Source organism: Ambystoma mexicanum, chromosome 8 (genome assembly GCF_040938575.1).
Source record: "Ambystoma mexicanum isolate Mex_15411 chromosome 8, UKY_AmexF1_1, whole genome shotgun sequence".
NCBI lineage: Eukaryota > Metazoa > Chordata > Amphibia > Caudata > Ambystomatidae > Ambystoma > Ambystoma mexicanum.
In genome coordinates, this window is record NC_090929.1 from 1,565,293,240 (window position 1) to 1,565,309,228 (window position 15,989).

General features: G+C 45.6%; 1 long non-coding RNA gene across 1 annotated transcript in view; it reads right to left on the bottom strand.

Annotated features, from left to right (window-relative positions):
• Positions 1-15,989, bottom strand: part of LOC138473813 (uncharacterized) — a 456,617-nt gene that overhangs the window by 259,349 nt on the left and 181,279 nt on the right. The window contains exon 2 of the long non-coding RNA XR_011268932.1: positions 12,029-12,270. This is a non-coding gene — a long non-coding RNA (uncharacterized lncRNA). The remainder of the gene's footprint in view (positions 1-12,028; positions 12,271-15,989) is intronic.

The following is a 15,989-nucleotide window of genomic DNA, read 5'->3' on the forward strand; positions in this document are numbered from 1 at the left end:
TTCCCCCATATTGGCATCTCATATGTGGAGACTGGCTTCCCTCATTAGTACTCTTTAGCTTGTGGCAATGGGTGTTCGAATTTTCCCCAAATTGACTTCTCATATAAGGAGACAGTGTTTATCTGCTGAGGATAACATTTACTCCAACTTTCCCCATATTGCTTTTTCTCAATGAGGATTTGCATACGTTCTGACTTTTCAATTCACTTGATCAGCATTCAGAAGACTTATGTGTTCCTCCATATGCCTGTCCACATGCCCCAGGGTCCCCAGCACTCATCGGCAGAATCATTGGTGTTGGTTGGCATCTCTGGACCGTGGCATGCTACTGCGGCAAAGCTACAACTCCTAAAGGGCTTCCCCGGCTTCGCTGACCCTCGTTCGGTTCCAGCATCTGCTCTGCGTTCCTGTGTCTGTGAAAGTGAATGGTTTGTTGTTGAACTTCCAGCGGTCCCATTGAAGTCTCTGCAGCACTTTTCCCGGTCTCGCGGCTCACCGGGTAGGTGTGCTTCCAAGTGGGTGCTTCTAAGCATCTGCTTCGCACGGCACAGTTGACCAGTTCAGGTCTGCTTCTGCTTCTTGATTTATTAATCTATTCAGGTCTGCTTTCGCAACTTAATGTTATCTAGCCAGTTAGAAATATTTCAGACATTTATGATATGGCTGAATTATTTCCTCATTGAGAAAATGGTGCAAATAGCCCAGCTCTAAATGCAGCTCTAAATGCCTTTTACTTTGGCCAAGCACTTTGCACTAATGTGTAAATAGATGGATGTGCAATACTGAATTCTGGACATCAGGACCGCTTATATCAGAAGCGTTCAATGATCCCCATGAGGTAAAGGAATATCCTTGTTGATGTTATACGGGTAAATATTTGCACCTTGACAACTGCATTGACCTGGGGTGAAAGGAGAGATGACTGTCTAAAAGCATGCCCAGATTCTTGGCTAATACTCCACCTGGAATAGAGGCGTGCTAAGATGTTCTGGCCACTGGCATGGTATGGTGGTATGGTGCAAGGATGGAATAGCCTGGTAGCAGGAGAAGATGGACACACAAACATATGCATACACACATGCACATATTTATATGCAAACAAACACACATCCACCTCCCACTTTCTTGTACACCTTTGGTGGTGGGGTTGTGTCGCTGTGGCAGCATGGCTGCGGCTCTGAAGGAGTAGGGAGATGAGTAGTGGATACAACTCCTACTCAGTCTCACACTACTGCTAAACCAGCACTGATCCCAATCATTAAAGTGAAACAGGCACAGACCGACAGATATTCGTCCTTCACATCTGGTGGCACGTGGGCTCGCGTCTAGTGGCAATGTTGGCCAAGGAGAGGCTATACACGTCAGGGAAATATGAGCCAGCACAGAAGCATCCAAAAAGCAATAGCACTGTATACCAAAATAAAAGAATGTCCATCCAAGGAACTATAAAAATAGGGTACTTTCATTAAACTAAAAATAAATACCCTGTAATCAGAAATGCTATAGCCCACACATGTAAGAGAAGAGGCAGGATATAAAGACTTACAAAAGGAGGGCACTCTGGGTCTGAAGAAACTGGTGCACATGAAATATTTTCAGAAGCAAAGTCAAGTTCAATGAAAAATGTCTTTATCTTTAAAAACAAAGCTACAGAATGGGGTCTAAAATGTCAGTAGTGTCCTTTAAGGCACGCCAGGAGAAGAGAACCACTTCAGATACCGTTTAGGCTTCTTCTTGGGTCTCAGCAACATCAATATAGGTTTCTGTGTGTTTTTCAAGAAAGCATTGAGACCACTTGAGACAGTTGCATCCAGATAGTCGATTCAGCATGAAGATGGGTCAAGAAGATTGCTTGTAGTGGATTGAGCCAGCTTTTGAGCCAAGTGTGTTGATGGCCTTCACTGGATCTAGTCAGCGATCAAGACGGGTTAAGACAATTGCTTCCACTGGGTCGAGCCACCGTTCAAGAGGGGCAAGACGTTTCTTCCAGTGGATTGAATCATCATCAAGACATATCAAAGATGGATCAAAAAGCGAGGAGTGTCAAGGTGCTTGCAGCGCTTCAAAAAGTGATTTGAAGCGGTTGAGTCAGCTCGAAAGCAGAGGCAGAGCTGGTTCTTCATTTCTGGTTGCTGGTGGAGTCCTTCCAGGGTTTCATTGCATAAACTGTATAATTTACCTTTAATTTTAACATCTCTAAATCCAAGTAAATAATAATAATCCTGGAACATTCCTACTGAATATGACAGAGATGCATTTCATATATGTGCATTGTCATCCTTTCAGATTGTATTATAGAGTTAAAAACACACTCATTGCTATTGATATGAGAGGGAGCTGGCTGAACCACAAATCAGATGCGCATTCAAACCACATTTATTTCTATGCAAAAAGCACAAAATAGAGATGGACAATGAAAAAGCTTTGCCTCTAACTTGTGCTGTTTACAAATTACTTTTCAAAGCAAATGATCTAACTGCTCTGCCAACATGAGTTAGTCACCAGTTTATCAATTATTCACTTGCATGATTATAGAAATATAGCCACTAAGTGTGCAGTAATTCAAAACAAAGAATGGCTCTTTGCTAAACATGAGAAGTGTATTTTAAAATGATTTAATTGCACACTGCAAAACAAGCACAATTCAAAAACATATACAGCATAAGCTGCAATCATAACAGGGGTTTTGAACATGTCCGCATCTCAATTATTATGTAAACAAAACATGGAGGTCAAAGCTAAGGTAAATAAGAAACAAACCTGCATGAATACTAAATTGAAGCAAGCTCATAGACAAAAATGATGTTGTTATGGATAACATTGCTGTGCTGTACACTTTGGCAAAGGTACTTCTTGTTCAAAACATGCCAATTTATATGTATGCCACCGACAATGAAATGTTGGCTTTATTTCAATATAAAATATCAGGATGGTCAGTTCCTACTGATTGCCTAAATGGCATCTCTTTGTTATGATTAGAATGGCTAAAAGGGAAACAAAGTTGAACATATTAAGCGGATGGGGGGCTAATTCTTTATTAGCCAATTGGGATGGTCTTCTGAAATTACACCAAAGGCTCCCTCACTTGGAATCTGGAGAGGGCAAAGTCTGGCACAACATTGATCCCAAAAGACTTGATCTGCCTGGGTATGAACACAAGCTGAAAATTAATGACTAGGGGCCTCATTACGACCCAGGCGGTAAGGGGTTTACGCCGGCGTAAACATCGCCGACCCTTACCGCCTGAGTACGAGTTCCCTTAGCGCCATGGCGGATTTAACACCTGCTTTTAGCAGGTGTTAAAATCCATGGCGCTAAGGGACCTTGTTGTTAATTACGCCACCGTAATTTACGGTGGCGTAATTAACGCCTTCCCCACTCCCATTATGCCCTATGGGGCAAAAATGGGAATGGGGAAGGGTAAATGGGGATTGGGGACTTACCGCCCCGCCAAGGTCGGAATGGGGCGGTAAGTCCGCCAACCACCATGGCGGAGTTGGCAACTTAGCGCCATGGACCATGGTGCTAATAGCGCCATGGTCCTCCGCCAAGGTCCTAATGAGGCCCTAGGCCAAGACTGAAATTCTAGTTTATAGGCCTAAACATGCACACTTAAACATTTTTCCAAATTCAGATTTTTAATGTGTGGTTCAATAATTTGGAGGCAAAACTAAATTGCAAAGCCAAACTGCTGTGGAAACAAGAAACAACCCTTTTTTTAATGCCTGAAATAGTAAACTGCTCATGGGTACAAAAATGAGCGCTTTGCCAAGTTTTCCAGATTCTAATTTTTAGACTGTTTCAATATGTTGCGGTTTGAATTAAGCCATCTATACCCATTTATGCAATTTGTATTTTTCTTCGCCATGATCCCGCCTGTAAGTGACACCATGATGAATGCATTTTTTCAAAGTCAGTCTTTCAATTTTCGGGGCGCTTGTGAAACACTGAGTTAAGGGTGGTACTAAGTTTCGGCACAGCGTCCATATATAACCTGTGTTGCCCCTCATATGGCTTTGGTCAGGATAAGCAGATCGATCAAAGCTTAGAGGAAGGGCGAGAATAATCCTTACAGGAGGATTTCAAATGCTTTACCTGTAATTCTTTTTAGCTTTGGCTAGATCGGTTTTAGATGCTCTTAGTTAACTGCCCATTTGACTGAATTTCTAACTCTTTTCGCCTAATGGATTGTCCAGAGGTTAATCTAGGCTAGGCTAGATAGCCGGGTAGGTAGCCGTGACACCTAGTACCCATTCTGTTAAGATCTAGGTTGCCATAATAGTTGGCACCCTTAATGTTAAATGGAATCTGGATAGCTATAAGAGTTGTCTCCCAGTATCTAGATACAAATCTCTAGAGCTAAAATCTAGAACCTCAGATAAAAAGATCATTTTTCTTTTTTCCTTCTCACAAAACCATCTTTGTTTTTTTAAACTCTCCCTATTTAGTCCCTGAATAAAGGTTGGTAAAGTTTTCAAGCTTGACATTAAAAGAGAAACACATCTAGTACGAAGAGACACAGGGATAGATAACCTACGACATATTAATCGCCCAATACCTGCTGAATGCTGTCAAGCAGTCAATATATGGCTGACGAGTGGAGGTGTTATCGATCCTAATGCTAATGTTACTGTGGCCGCACTAGGAGGTCTGCCTTAGGAGACAATTGTTCACATTCATAAAGTTCATGGGGCCTGTATAACCTCATCTGTCCTCTTGCTTGCCGATCCACAGTATTACAATTATAGGTATGATTGTAAATTGTACTGGTCCTCAATAGCTCTACCCATAGTGTTGATTGGTTGTTGGTAGTTTTAACATGTTAGAAGTGAATAGAAGGGTAGGATGCTGTGAATCTAATCAACTGCTTTATTGCTAATATTAGGAACTGTCCATTGTTTGACTATTCTATTTTGTATGTTGATATGTTATTGCCACAAGAGAATACATATACATACATTCTCTACAAGGGAGTGAGAGCATTTGTAATGTTTTTTTTAATATAAATATAAAGGTACTATGTTAAAAGTGAAAATACATGTTGGTTTAGTGATGCAACTGTGTAGGGAAGACATTGATTGCATCTAATGTTTCTCATGCACCCAAGGACAACAGGCATTGGTACATAGTCAATCAAGAGATAGATCCATGACAATATTGCTCTCCATTAGTAAGTCTGCCAGGTGATATGGGGGTAGTAGCTTCTCTTGCACTAAAGCGCAGTTAAGTTACCCAACTTTCTCCAGAGACTTGCTTTGGGTATAGCACTATTCTTTGCTGGAAAACCTGCTACAGATCCCGGTGGACAATTAGGCCCTTTCGGGAGAAGGTAGACTCTGGCATACAGGGTATGATAACTACCATGACACTCCAGCAGCAAGGTGAATCCTTGTTCTGTGTTTCTCAGCCAGGAAGGTTGCCAGAGGGCACTTGCAGGGGCTGCCAACTCCAGTGAACAGGTCCCTTGGTATCTGTGGTATCAGCTAACGGCAGTTCTTGACCGGACAGCAGATCAACACAAAGATTCCTCTGGGATAGTTGAGGGAAAGGTCCTTCTCCTTTGTTGGGAGGCCTTATCATCACATCTATGGAAGAGGGCCTTGGGGCTATCTGTAACCCCAGTAACATTCCATCTTAAATCCTTTGTCTCTAGTCCAAAGGTGATTCAACAGAGGGGGTGGTCGGACCAACCTTAAATAGGCAATCTGCCACAGTGCATTGGTCCCCTTATACCCTTACGCAAGGGGTGCAATCCTGGCTTCTGTGTTCAGGATCTCCTGCCGGATGATATCAGTCCCAGAGTGCTTTGTCTGCAGGAAGTGATGAGGGGGCACAGGAAGTATGGGAGCCCTGGGAGATTCCAGGTTATTGGTATCGTTCTGTGGACTGCTACTCAAAATCCACCCTCTCTCCTGTCTCCCCTCCATCATAGAGATTGCTGTGAGATATCCATTGTTCTAGTGGGGCTTGCTTTTGAAGCCGATGTTCCTAGCTAACCCACTCAGGTGATTCGTTGTCCTCTGGTGAAGATTACAAACCTTCCTAGAGAGATCAAAAGAGGGGTTTCCTGGGCAGGGAACAAGAGGTTGTTTAGGGTGAAGTCCTGTCCCAGACGCTGATACACATACAGTTCTATCTGAGAAATGAGCCAGTAGGCAACAAGCTGACAATAAAATGACACCATAATGTGTTGACCATTATAATTGTAGATTTTTGGAGGCCCACAGGTTAAAAATAGAAATGGCTTATATGTATTATTTAATCTGCCACCAGCTGTTTGCAGGAAGACAGGTCCCTTTGTAACTCCAATGTCGCCAAACTACAAGGCAGCTGCTGAGAGGGGTCAGTAGGCAGGCTCAGCAGAGAGACATGTTAGCATTAAACCTTTCAGCATAGAGCATCATGAAAGTGTGGTTTTATCAGCAGATCTCACTTTCAGAGACAGATTTACCCACATCATTTTATGTTAAAAATCAAAAAAGCTCAGGCTATTCCACCCTCACAGATGGCATTTTGTTAGAGTCACTCCTCTTACTCGGCAGCTGGCAGCTTCCCATTGCTGTTCATGGGTAGCAAGTAGAGATTGCTGCAGCCTGGCACACTGAGACTCAAGGCAGTAAGACTCCTGCATTGCCAAGCTTCTCCTCTCCTATGCCCCAGAATTATGTTCCAAGCCCCCACTCAATGACTGACAGTGCTACGGGACCATCATGCTGGCACTGACTAAACCTGTTTTAGTCAGTGTTTGGAGCAAGAGAATTCAGTGCTTGAAAGCCAAAATCCCTTCTTTGGTACAATAGTGCTACCCTCTTGCCTTGTGCTTTGCACACATGAACTGCATATGTGTTTGGAACATGGAATTATAATGAGGAACAGGGTTTATGAAGAAATCTGTAGTGGCCTTGAATGAAACTCTGAGCAGGATGAGGTGTAAAGGGCTTTATTCTGTTAATGCAACCGCACCAATAAATGAACATGTCATAATTAGAACATTAAAGTCTTGCTGGGGAAGGCTACTGTGAGGCACTGTCATTGGGGATGCTAGGGGTGTGCCTGAGTCAATGTAGCTCTCAGCCGGAGAGCCGTGGCGAGCTTCTGCTATCTTCGGCGGTCCCGCTGCAGTCAGCCGCTTCACGCGGAATGCGCACGCATCTCTGTGTAGTCTCGCGAGATCTCGCGGTGGCGAGGCTACGGCTCTGCATAGTCAGTACATCCCAGAGTCAGCTGGCAGAATGGAAGGTGAAGACAGCCCACATGCCACAATGAACTGCCTCCAAAATCAATGACACACAACACCTGCCTTCATAGCTGCCAAAGTTGCAGGAAGGGCGCTGACATGGCAAACATTGGTAGATCATAGTCCTCTCTCTAGCCGCCATTTTCCCTTTTCTGGGTCTGGAAACGAGTATGGTAGTCATAGACTCGATGTTTTGCAGCCTTGTACTGCAGCAATATAGCCCCAGACGAATGTAGCGACACACATTCACTGTGCAATTGAGTGTTCCTCGTTGTGCACGGGACCGTAGGGGACATCTCCCCTGTGCAGGAGCCATCACTTGCACGAGCGCGTCACAATTAGTGCGCTGCTTGCCTGACTCTGTCACTCAGGTCTGACATGTTTATTTACCTTTCTCATCTTTACCATTCGGGATGCTTTAGGACATGAAATCAAAAATGAAAGCCTGTTCTTAAAATAATCCATCAGGTCTTCCAGCAGCTCTTGCGCGGGGCATTCGCGATGATGTCACACCTTTGCTGTGTCTGCGGCTTTCCATCAATTATTGACGGCACTGAAATCGATGGCTCTTGTGTTAGAAGAATGACTGGTGGCCTAAAATCAAGACACTTCCATTTGACAAAGGGCAGACCTGCTGGTGAAACCTCTGTGGGATATGACTCATAGCATTAGTCCCCACCCACCCCCACCTCTATGGGATTCTGGGGAATGTCATTTGAGCATCCATTGAATTCACTGAATGTCCAGTCTTCCAATTAAGAGGCCTTTTATTCTTTTCCTTATGATATGATATGATATGATATGGCATTTGTAACGCGCCTATACACAAGTGTTTCAAGGCGCGACGAGGCAGGGAGGGGGGAACAAGGGGAGACAGACAAGGATCCTACTAGGCCAGGTGTCATTCAGATCGCGCAAGTGCATGGGTAGTGGGGACGGGAAAAAGTGCAAGGGGGAAAGGGAGAGGGGAAAGTGCAGTACAGGGTTAGCTGGTGGCAAGTGCAAGATAAGTGCAGACAAGTGCTGGGAAGGGGGGCTGTAGGGATACAGAGACAGTCCCGCAGTGCAGGGGTTGCCAGGAAGGTAGTGCAGGGGAGAGTGGCTGGGCCAAGGACCGAGATCGGTGAGTGGCCCAGTTGCTGATTCAGTGCAGTTTCAGTGATTTAGCAGGGGAGAGGGAGAGAGAAAGCAGTAGCAAAGAGGAAGGTTTTGAGGTGCTTCCGGAACCGAAGATGGCTCTCCTCAAGTTTCATGGAGGCAGGAAGGCTGTTCCAGAGGGAGGCCCCTGCTGCGGAGAGAGATCTCCCCCCAACTCGTTGCTTGGAGAAGCGGCTGACCCTGAGGGAGTTGGAGGCGGAAGAGCGAAGTGCTCGAGAAGGAAGATATTTAGGAAGGGAGAGTTGAAGGTAATTTGGCCCCAGGCCCCAGAAGGCCTAATGCAGGGTTTTGAACTTAATACTCGCAGCCACAGGGAGCCAGTGTAGCGATTTTAGTCCTGGAGAGATACGGTCCCTGGGCTTGAGGCCAAGGACAAGTCTCGCAGTCCTGTTCTGGATGAGTTGCAGAGGGCGGAGAGTAGAGGCAGGCAGATTTAGATAGAGGCTGTTACAGTAGTCCAGCTTCGAGAGAACCAGGGCTCTGGAGACAGTGAGCTTCTGGGGGAAGGAGAGGAAAGGAAGGATACCTCTGAGGAGGTGCAGCTGATAGTGTGACTTCTTAGAAACGTCAGAAATGTGAGGAGAGAAGGAGAGTGTGGAGTCGAAGATGACCCTGAGGTTTTTTGCCTTACAGGTAGGAGCAGGAAGAGGGCCAAGAGATGCCAGCCAGAGAGCTGCAGGGAAGGAGGGAGTGGGTGTGCCGATGAGTAGAATTTCAGTCTTACTGGCATTAAGGCAGAGGTTGTTGGCGGCACACCATTCCTGGATAGCAGAAAGACAGTCAGAGATGAGGGAAGAAGAAGAGGAGGCCGAGGGTAGCCTGAAAATGAGCTGGGTATCATCCGCATAGCACTGAAAGTTGGGGCAGAGAGCAGGGATGCGGTGGGGGAGAAGTTCCAGATACTGGTTGAACAGCCAGGGAGAGAGGTTAGAACCCTGGGGGACACCACAGGTAGAGAAAAAGATGTCAGACAGGAAAGACCCCAGTTGGACCTGGGAGGGTCGATCCTTGGGGATGAGCCGATCTTAGCAAAGCTCTCACACTCTCTTCCTACTCAAAGATGAGGTGTGGACGCGAACATTCCATTACTAAGGCATCAGTCTTTTTATTGGCCTAAAATGAACGTTTTTTAATTGACGGTTATTGTTTTTGTACGTTTTTGTAATGACCGAAATAAGTAAAGGGGAAAAACAGCTCTTTAAAAACATTATGAGTGACAATGGCGCCAGCTCTTTTAAACGTTTCAGTTGAAATGGCCTTCGAGCCTCAGAGCGCGGAACAAACAAAGCAAAATACCTCTTCTGTTCAGGACTTTAAATGTATGCTTTGAAGTGCGTATGTTAAAGGCTGCCATTGCTGGGTTATCACCTTGTTGCCTTTTTACTCTGGTTTTGACTACATCAGCACCCTGAAGACAAAGAGCGATTAACAGCTTTTCAGTGGGCTTTTAGTGTTTCAGCTCCCCACTGGCTGCCTTGCTGTAATAATCTGAAGCCATTAACCCCCTCCCTACATTCCTTTATCTCTTCATTATACATCTATGCACCCCACAGTTGCTTCAGACGGTTTCCCCAGCTGTATGGAAGGGGTCCCCCCAACATCATTTAAAAATGGGTCCCCACCAGCGTTGACACGTCTTTGGGCGGCCCTGAATAAATTAGCAAGGGTGTAAAAGACAGCTACTTATCTTTAAGACCTGCGTGAGCATCAGCACATTCCCACGTGCACCCTGATGTATGTATCCAGCATGTTCGCTGTGCTGTTTTATGTGCACAACAGTGTAAACACACCATGCAGATGCCTTCATGCTTCACGTGGGAACATTCAGAAGTGTGCTATTTCGGCACACAGAGCTGCATAAAAATTAAGCTCAGTGCGAACTCAAGAAAATGTTGGTACTCACAATAGAGCAACCAGCACACTATCTGTGTGAGCATTCATGAACAGGTGGGGCCTCTGCCCACACAGGAGCTGCCCAAGGGAGTGCCCAGCAGAGGAAACTGCGTACCACCTCTTCTGGGCATGCCCCTTTGCAAGGAAACTGCGCAGGGCCCTGAACACAGAGCTGACTGCTCACATCCTGCCCCAAGACATTATACACCAGTCTGTGCTGTATGGACTCTTTGCACAGACCCACACAGTAGAGGCAATCCAGACTGCTGGAGGATCCTCTGCTGCCTGAAGGACATTCTCCTCTACGCAAGGAAACGCCTGGTCTTCAATGATGAGCTGCTGACAACCGAGCCTGCCGTAGGATGGTCCACGGCCTGCTAAGAGACTACGAAATCAAAGACAGCCTGGAATATGGGGATCTGAGTAAGACCCACAGCCCAGGCAATCCTCCAAAAAAAAAAAGACTCTTAGCCTACTCAGGCAAAAACACGAACATTGTGTAAAAAACCACAGACTCTGAAAAAGAAAATGTATATGTACCCACCTAAACGCCCAAAGTAAAACTGAAACCACCCCTTCTGCTTTGAGGGGGGAATGTAATTGCCACAAAAGTCTTCTTAGTAAATTGAATTTATTACCCTTGTATCATCTTTAAGCACTTAATAAAGATATTTTTACAAAAATAAAAATATATATACTGAGTCTTCTAGTCGAAAAATGGGTTGTGTCTGCAATGCAATGTGTTCTGCTTGTTGAGCAGCAGGACCCTCCTGAAGAGGCATGGGTTGAGCCCTGGGTCTGAGGATGGCAGCACTCCCAAGTCTTTTCTTGCCAGAGCGCAGACCAGTCCCGTCTTGTTCCGGCCCATTCCCAGGGGCTGATCTGCAGCGGGCACATTGAAAGGGGGGATGCTCTCATGAGCGCCCCAATATGTGAGACATCCAAAAGATCCCAGGAAGCCTCTCAGAACACACTTGTTCTCGCTGGCCTTCGGGTACTTTACTGCTTTTGTGCTATAATAGGACTCTGCTATGGGACTCAGCCCATTTTCTGTTAGGATTTCCCAGGGACCACCTCGGCCATGGGGCATGATCTCGAGCCATAGCAGCGACAACCCACACCAGCCTTCCATGTCTCCACCCAGTACAAACACACCCGCTGCCTTGTCAGCCACAAACTTTCCCTGGGCCAAACCCAGCCCGATTCCTGATTGACCTGAAATAAGCTGACAACGTGGTGAGTGGCAGAAAGCCCCCTGCAGTGTGTTTATAAGGCATGCGTTATCTTACAGGTGTTCTGTCAAATGACATCACAGTCTCAGGATTCCAGGCTGTACCCAGCAAGAAAATCAGTTGCTCCTTGCGAGGTGACTTGGGACGTGCCCCAAGGGATGGATGTATGAGCACTTCGTTTTTGGGGAACATGCTGCCCTCGGTAAGCTGCTGACAATGCCCACCCCCAGCTAATATCTCACTCTGTTCAAACCAACCAGTCTAACCCCCACCCCTTTGTTTCATTTCTCATGTTTCTTGCTTCTATCTTATGCTTATGTTTAAAAATGTGTAACGCGCCTTAGGCCCAAAGGCAAGCGGATGCACAAATAACAAGAACATATAAGACCAATCAAACAGAATACAAAACTACAAAGACATAAAAACAACCAGCAGCAGTAATGCAATCACTAAAATCAATTAGAAAAAGGATAAACATGGCAATAACATCAGCAGGATAAAAACTGACCTGGACAAGCTAAGCATCATGGTTTCTTTCTTCTCGCAGTCAGCCTTGTTCCCATCTTTTGCGCTTCCCTACAACCTTTGCGTCTCTTTACCTCCTATGCTGCACCCACATCTATGCCCCAGTGGCTTCAAGAACGTCTTGTCCCCCAGGGTGCCGTGACCTGACTGTTGACTGCGCAGTGTCCTTGTGGTCCCTGACAGTACGTTTTATGTGGATGCACCGTGCAACTATGCCACAGGAATCTAGTCAAAAGAAAACATAACTTTAGTAACAAAGGATTAGTAGACACAAAGCACAAACACAATGAGAGGGAGGGTGCTCTCGGAAAGCGTGTCTAAAACAGCCTTGTACACGGCACTAAGGAATAAGTAGGCGCTGGAAGGGACCACAACCCTTCATGTAGAACCCTTCTGATGTTCGCACACGGGCTATGCCCAGCCCACCCACACTACTGACCAATGCCGCCTTTCGGAAGCAACTCCCCCCGGGTCTCCCAGAATGCCCCACTCATTTATCTTTGTTTTCTCTACCCGCTCCCGCCCACTTTCTCAGCCTGTTCCAACCCTGTTCCTACCCTGAAGTGGTAGTGTTACAGATGTTTTGAGAGGCAGATGAATATGTCATCCATAGCTTGTGCCCTTCCCCCAGGGCAATACTGCACAGGTGATAAATGTTACTTACTAAGGCAACCATACCGCCCTTATCCCAGGCAGGTACAGCAGGAGATGGACACGATCTAAGCTGTAGATGGCATGAGTTACCAAACTAACCTTGTGACAATACACGTGCATGCATTAGACACAAAGCAAATGTGCCCTCAACCCGATGAACGTGGACACTAGGTAATATATGCACTTATACATGAAGAATATTAACAGAGAATCCATAAGACATGAAGAATGCTGACATAAGAAATGTATAAGCTGAATGCAACATGAACAACATGCGGATATAGCTCACTAACATAGAAACTGAAGAGTAAGGAGCAGCAATCTTTTTGAAAATGGAAGCTAAAGTAGTCTTTCAGATAGACAAAGGCCTCACGGCTTCAAGAGAACACAAGATGCTGAAACCACAGAAATACAGATCTGTGCAGAGCCCAGGCAGTAGATGGCAACCACAGCCAAGGTTGCCACAAATTAAGGGAGGGTCAGAACGTTGCACTGAAAGCACGAGATAGCAATTCCCAGGATGCAAGAAGGATAATTCCAGATAAGTTACAGTTTTATAAGAATACAGCCAGACCTTGTAAGTCAGGTGCAGGGCAACTATAAGCCAAAAGACTCCATGAAGAATAATTAAAGAATGTCTTCAAGGGTCAAACGAAAACATAACACTTGAATCAATATTAGCTTAACTCCCAATAAACGAAGGGTGAAATAATTCCAAAAATGGTCCCATAACACATGACCCAAGAACATTTTCTATTCGTTAGCAATGAACACAGATAGGACACCGGCCTTACCCTTTACAGATATCCCAGGACACGAGATGCCACACAAAGCCAAATACAAAGAGATCACCCTGCTCATGGCGTTGAAATGAGGGATGGTATCTTCTTTAATTGAAAGGAAAGCAGTCCGTGGACCTCTCTCCCCCTACTCCAGTCGGACCCATGTTTTGACAACCTGTCAGTTGTCCAAGGTTGGTTAGTAAGACGCCAACCAATGAAAATCTCCAATGTTATGTTATCCATGAAGCAAGGTGCCAGCCAATTACATATTGCAGAGATTATATCTTTTTACAGTTTATCAATTTAGAGGTGGTCGCAGGAGAAGCCATCAGACAAGCGTTACCCAATCAGAAATGTAACCCCTACAGAATGTATTTGTAACCACCACTATTAGCCAATCCCTGTTCCCCGTAGGTTTTTGTAACTAGGATTAAAGTATGATGCCAGTTATGACAAATGTTGAATGTATAAACCATTGTTTATTATGCAACCAGCGAGAGCGCCAAGAATTCCATGCTTGTATGCTGTCCCTGCTTTATTTTGATGATAATAAAGGTGGTTTTTTCCTTGCACTTTGTCTATTTCTGTTATTGAGTCCGGTTTGAATTGGCTCTACAACCTCTGTGTAATTTTGGGACTTTCCAGGCCATCATCACAGGTGCATGCTGACAGCAGCGATTGCCGCCACTAAGGGCAGTGCCCACCAAAGTCTCCTGGTTAGTCGCTGCGGGCACAGGCAGAAAAGCTGCCCACATGCAGCGCATCATAAAATCCTGCAAAATAAATATTAAAAAAATACATGGGCCAATAAACATATTCATCATGGTCAGCTGATCGCAATTATTTTTGTTTTCTTAGGGGGGGATAGGTGAGGGTAGATCACTGTATCACGCCCCGTGACCTGAATTGCCTCTAGATGATGATCCAAGTCCGATTAAAAACAAACAGATAAGAAGATAATAGTTGCCCTTTAAAGAGCATTGTGTGGAATCCTGTCCTGTATGAAGTCCATGTCAGATTTTTACACCCCCAGGAACCCTGCATCTTAGACGATATTGTATAACTGGAGGAACATGATGTTTTTCATCCACCCTGTTACATATGTCTCGAGTTGGAGGAGGTCATGACACGAAACGCTGGTGTCTCTCCTCTGTCCTTGGTTTCATTCTCAATGATGGACCCACGTTCCTCGTTCACCCTTGGAGTGTTGACCGCTTTCTCCATCGACTGTTTCCTAGTTGACACCAATGTTTCCATAGTATTGCAGTTTCGTGTTTGTCCGTTGTTATTCTAGTATGCTATTTCTCACATTATCTACTCCTTCTACTTCACTCTGGGCACTGGATCTCTCTTGTCCTTTTTTGCCATTACACGTATTTCAACCAGTCGGAGTTCTTCTGTCGCTGTGACCTTTCCTATTTTGCCACAGGACACTCCTCCCCGCGTCCCAGAGTTCTGCATCCTTGAAGACTGCACATTGAACTTTTTCTTCTCACATTGAGTCTACTTTCACATACTTCTTCCCCATATTCAGGTGTCCATCTGCTTGCTTCTTGTGTCTTCGGTTCCCTTCACTCCATCACATCTTTTTGTACCTCGTAGTTTTTCAGTGATGTTTATGATACAAACACATTTCATTTGTGAAGACTCTTCCAGCGCCCTTTCTTTTGTGTCTTTCTCGTGGACTCTTCCTTCTGTTTGTTCTACTGTCACGCGTGACACCTTGTTCCACCAGTTCACATACTGTTACTGTGCTTCTCCCCTATTCTGTTTCTCTTAGCTCCTATTAAGTTCACTGTCTTCTGCGACGCTACTGCCTGGACTTTGTTCTATCAGTGGACTTACTGTACAAAGTTTGGTCTTGTCATTTGCTGTCAGAGTGGTCTTCATGTCGTGCTGTGCACTGGTATATGTGTTCATTCTGGTCCTGAGATATTCTTTCGTTACTCCCCTTCTGAACTTCATATCCTACCATTGACGGTTATTTGTACCATGTCCTTATTCGTGTTCTTCTTCTGCTTGGCAGAACAGCAAAATGTTGTGTCTGGATGGCAGAGTGCCAGAGGAGCAGTGTACTGAGCGGAGTGGGGGAATGTGGACGGCTGAGTGCCGCAGAGCAAAATGCTGCTATCTGGATGACGGATTGGCAGAGTCTGGACGGCGGAGTGCCAGAGGAGGAACAGCAGACTGCTGTTATATGGACGGCAGAGTGCCGGAGTCTGGATGGTAGATGCCAAAGGAACAGCAGACTGCTGTGTTCATTGGGTGGCGAAGCCACTGGGTGCCGCAGGAGGAACAGCGGACTGCTGTTTCCTGGACGGCACAGTGCTGGAGTTTGAACGGCGGATGCCAGAGAAACAGCGGATTGCTGTGCTCATTGGGTGGGAGGCACCACGCTGCAATGTGGAGTTGGCATAATGACTCTTGGGGCTGGAATGGTGGAGTTGCCTTCTGGAGTCGTAATGATGGAGTGTTGTGGGTGCTGGAGTCGCTAGGATGCAGGAGTCA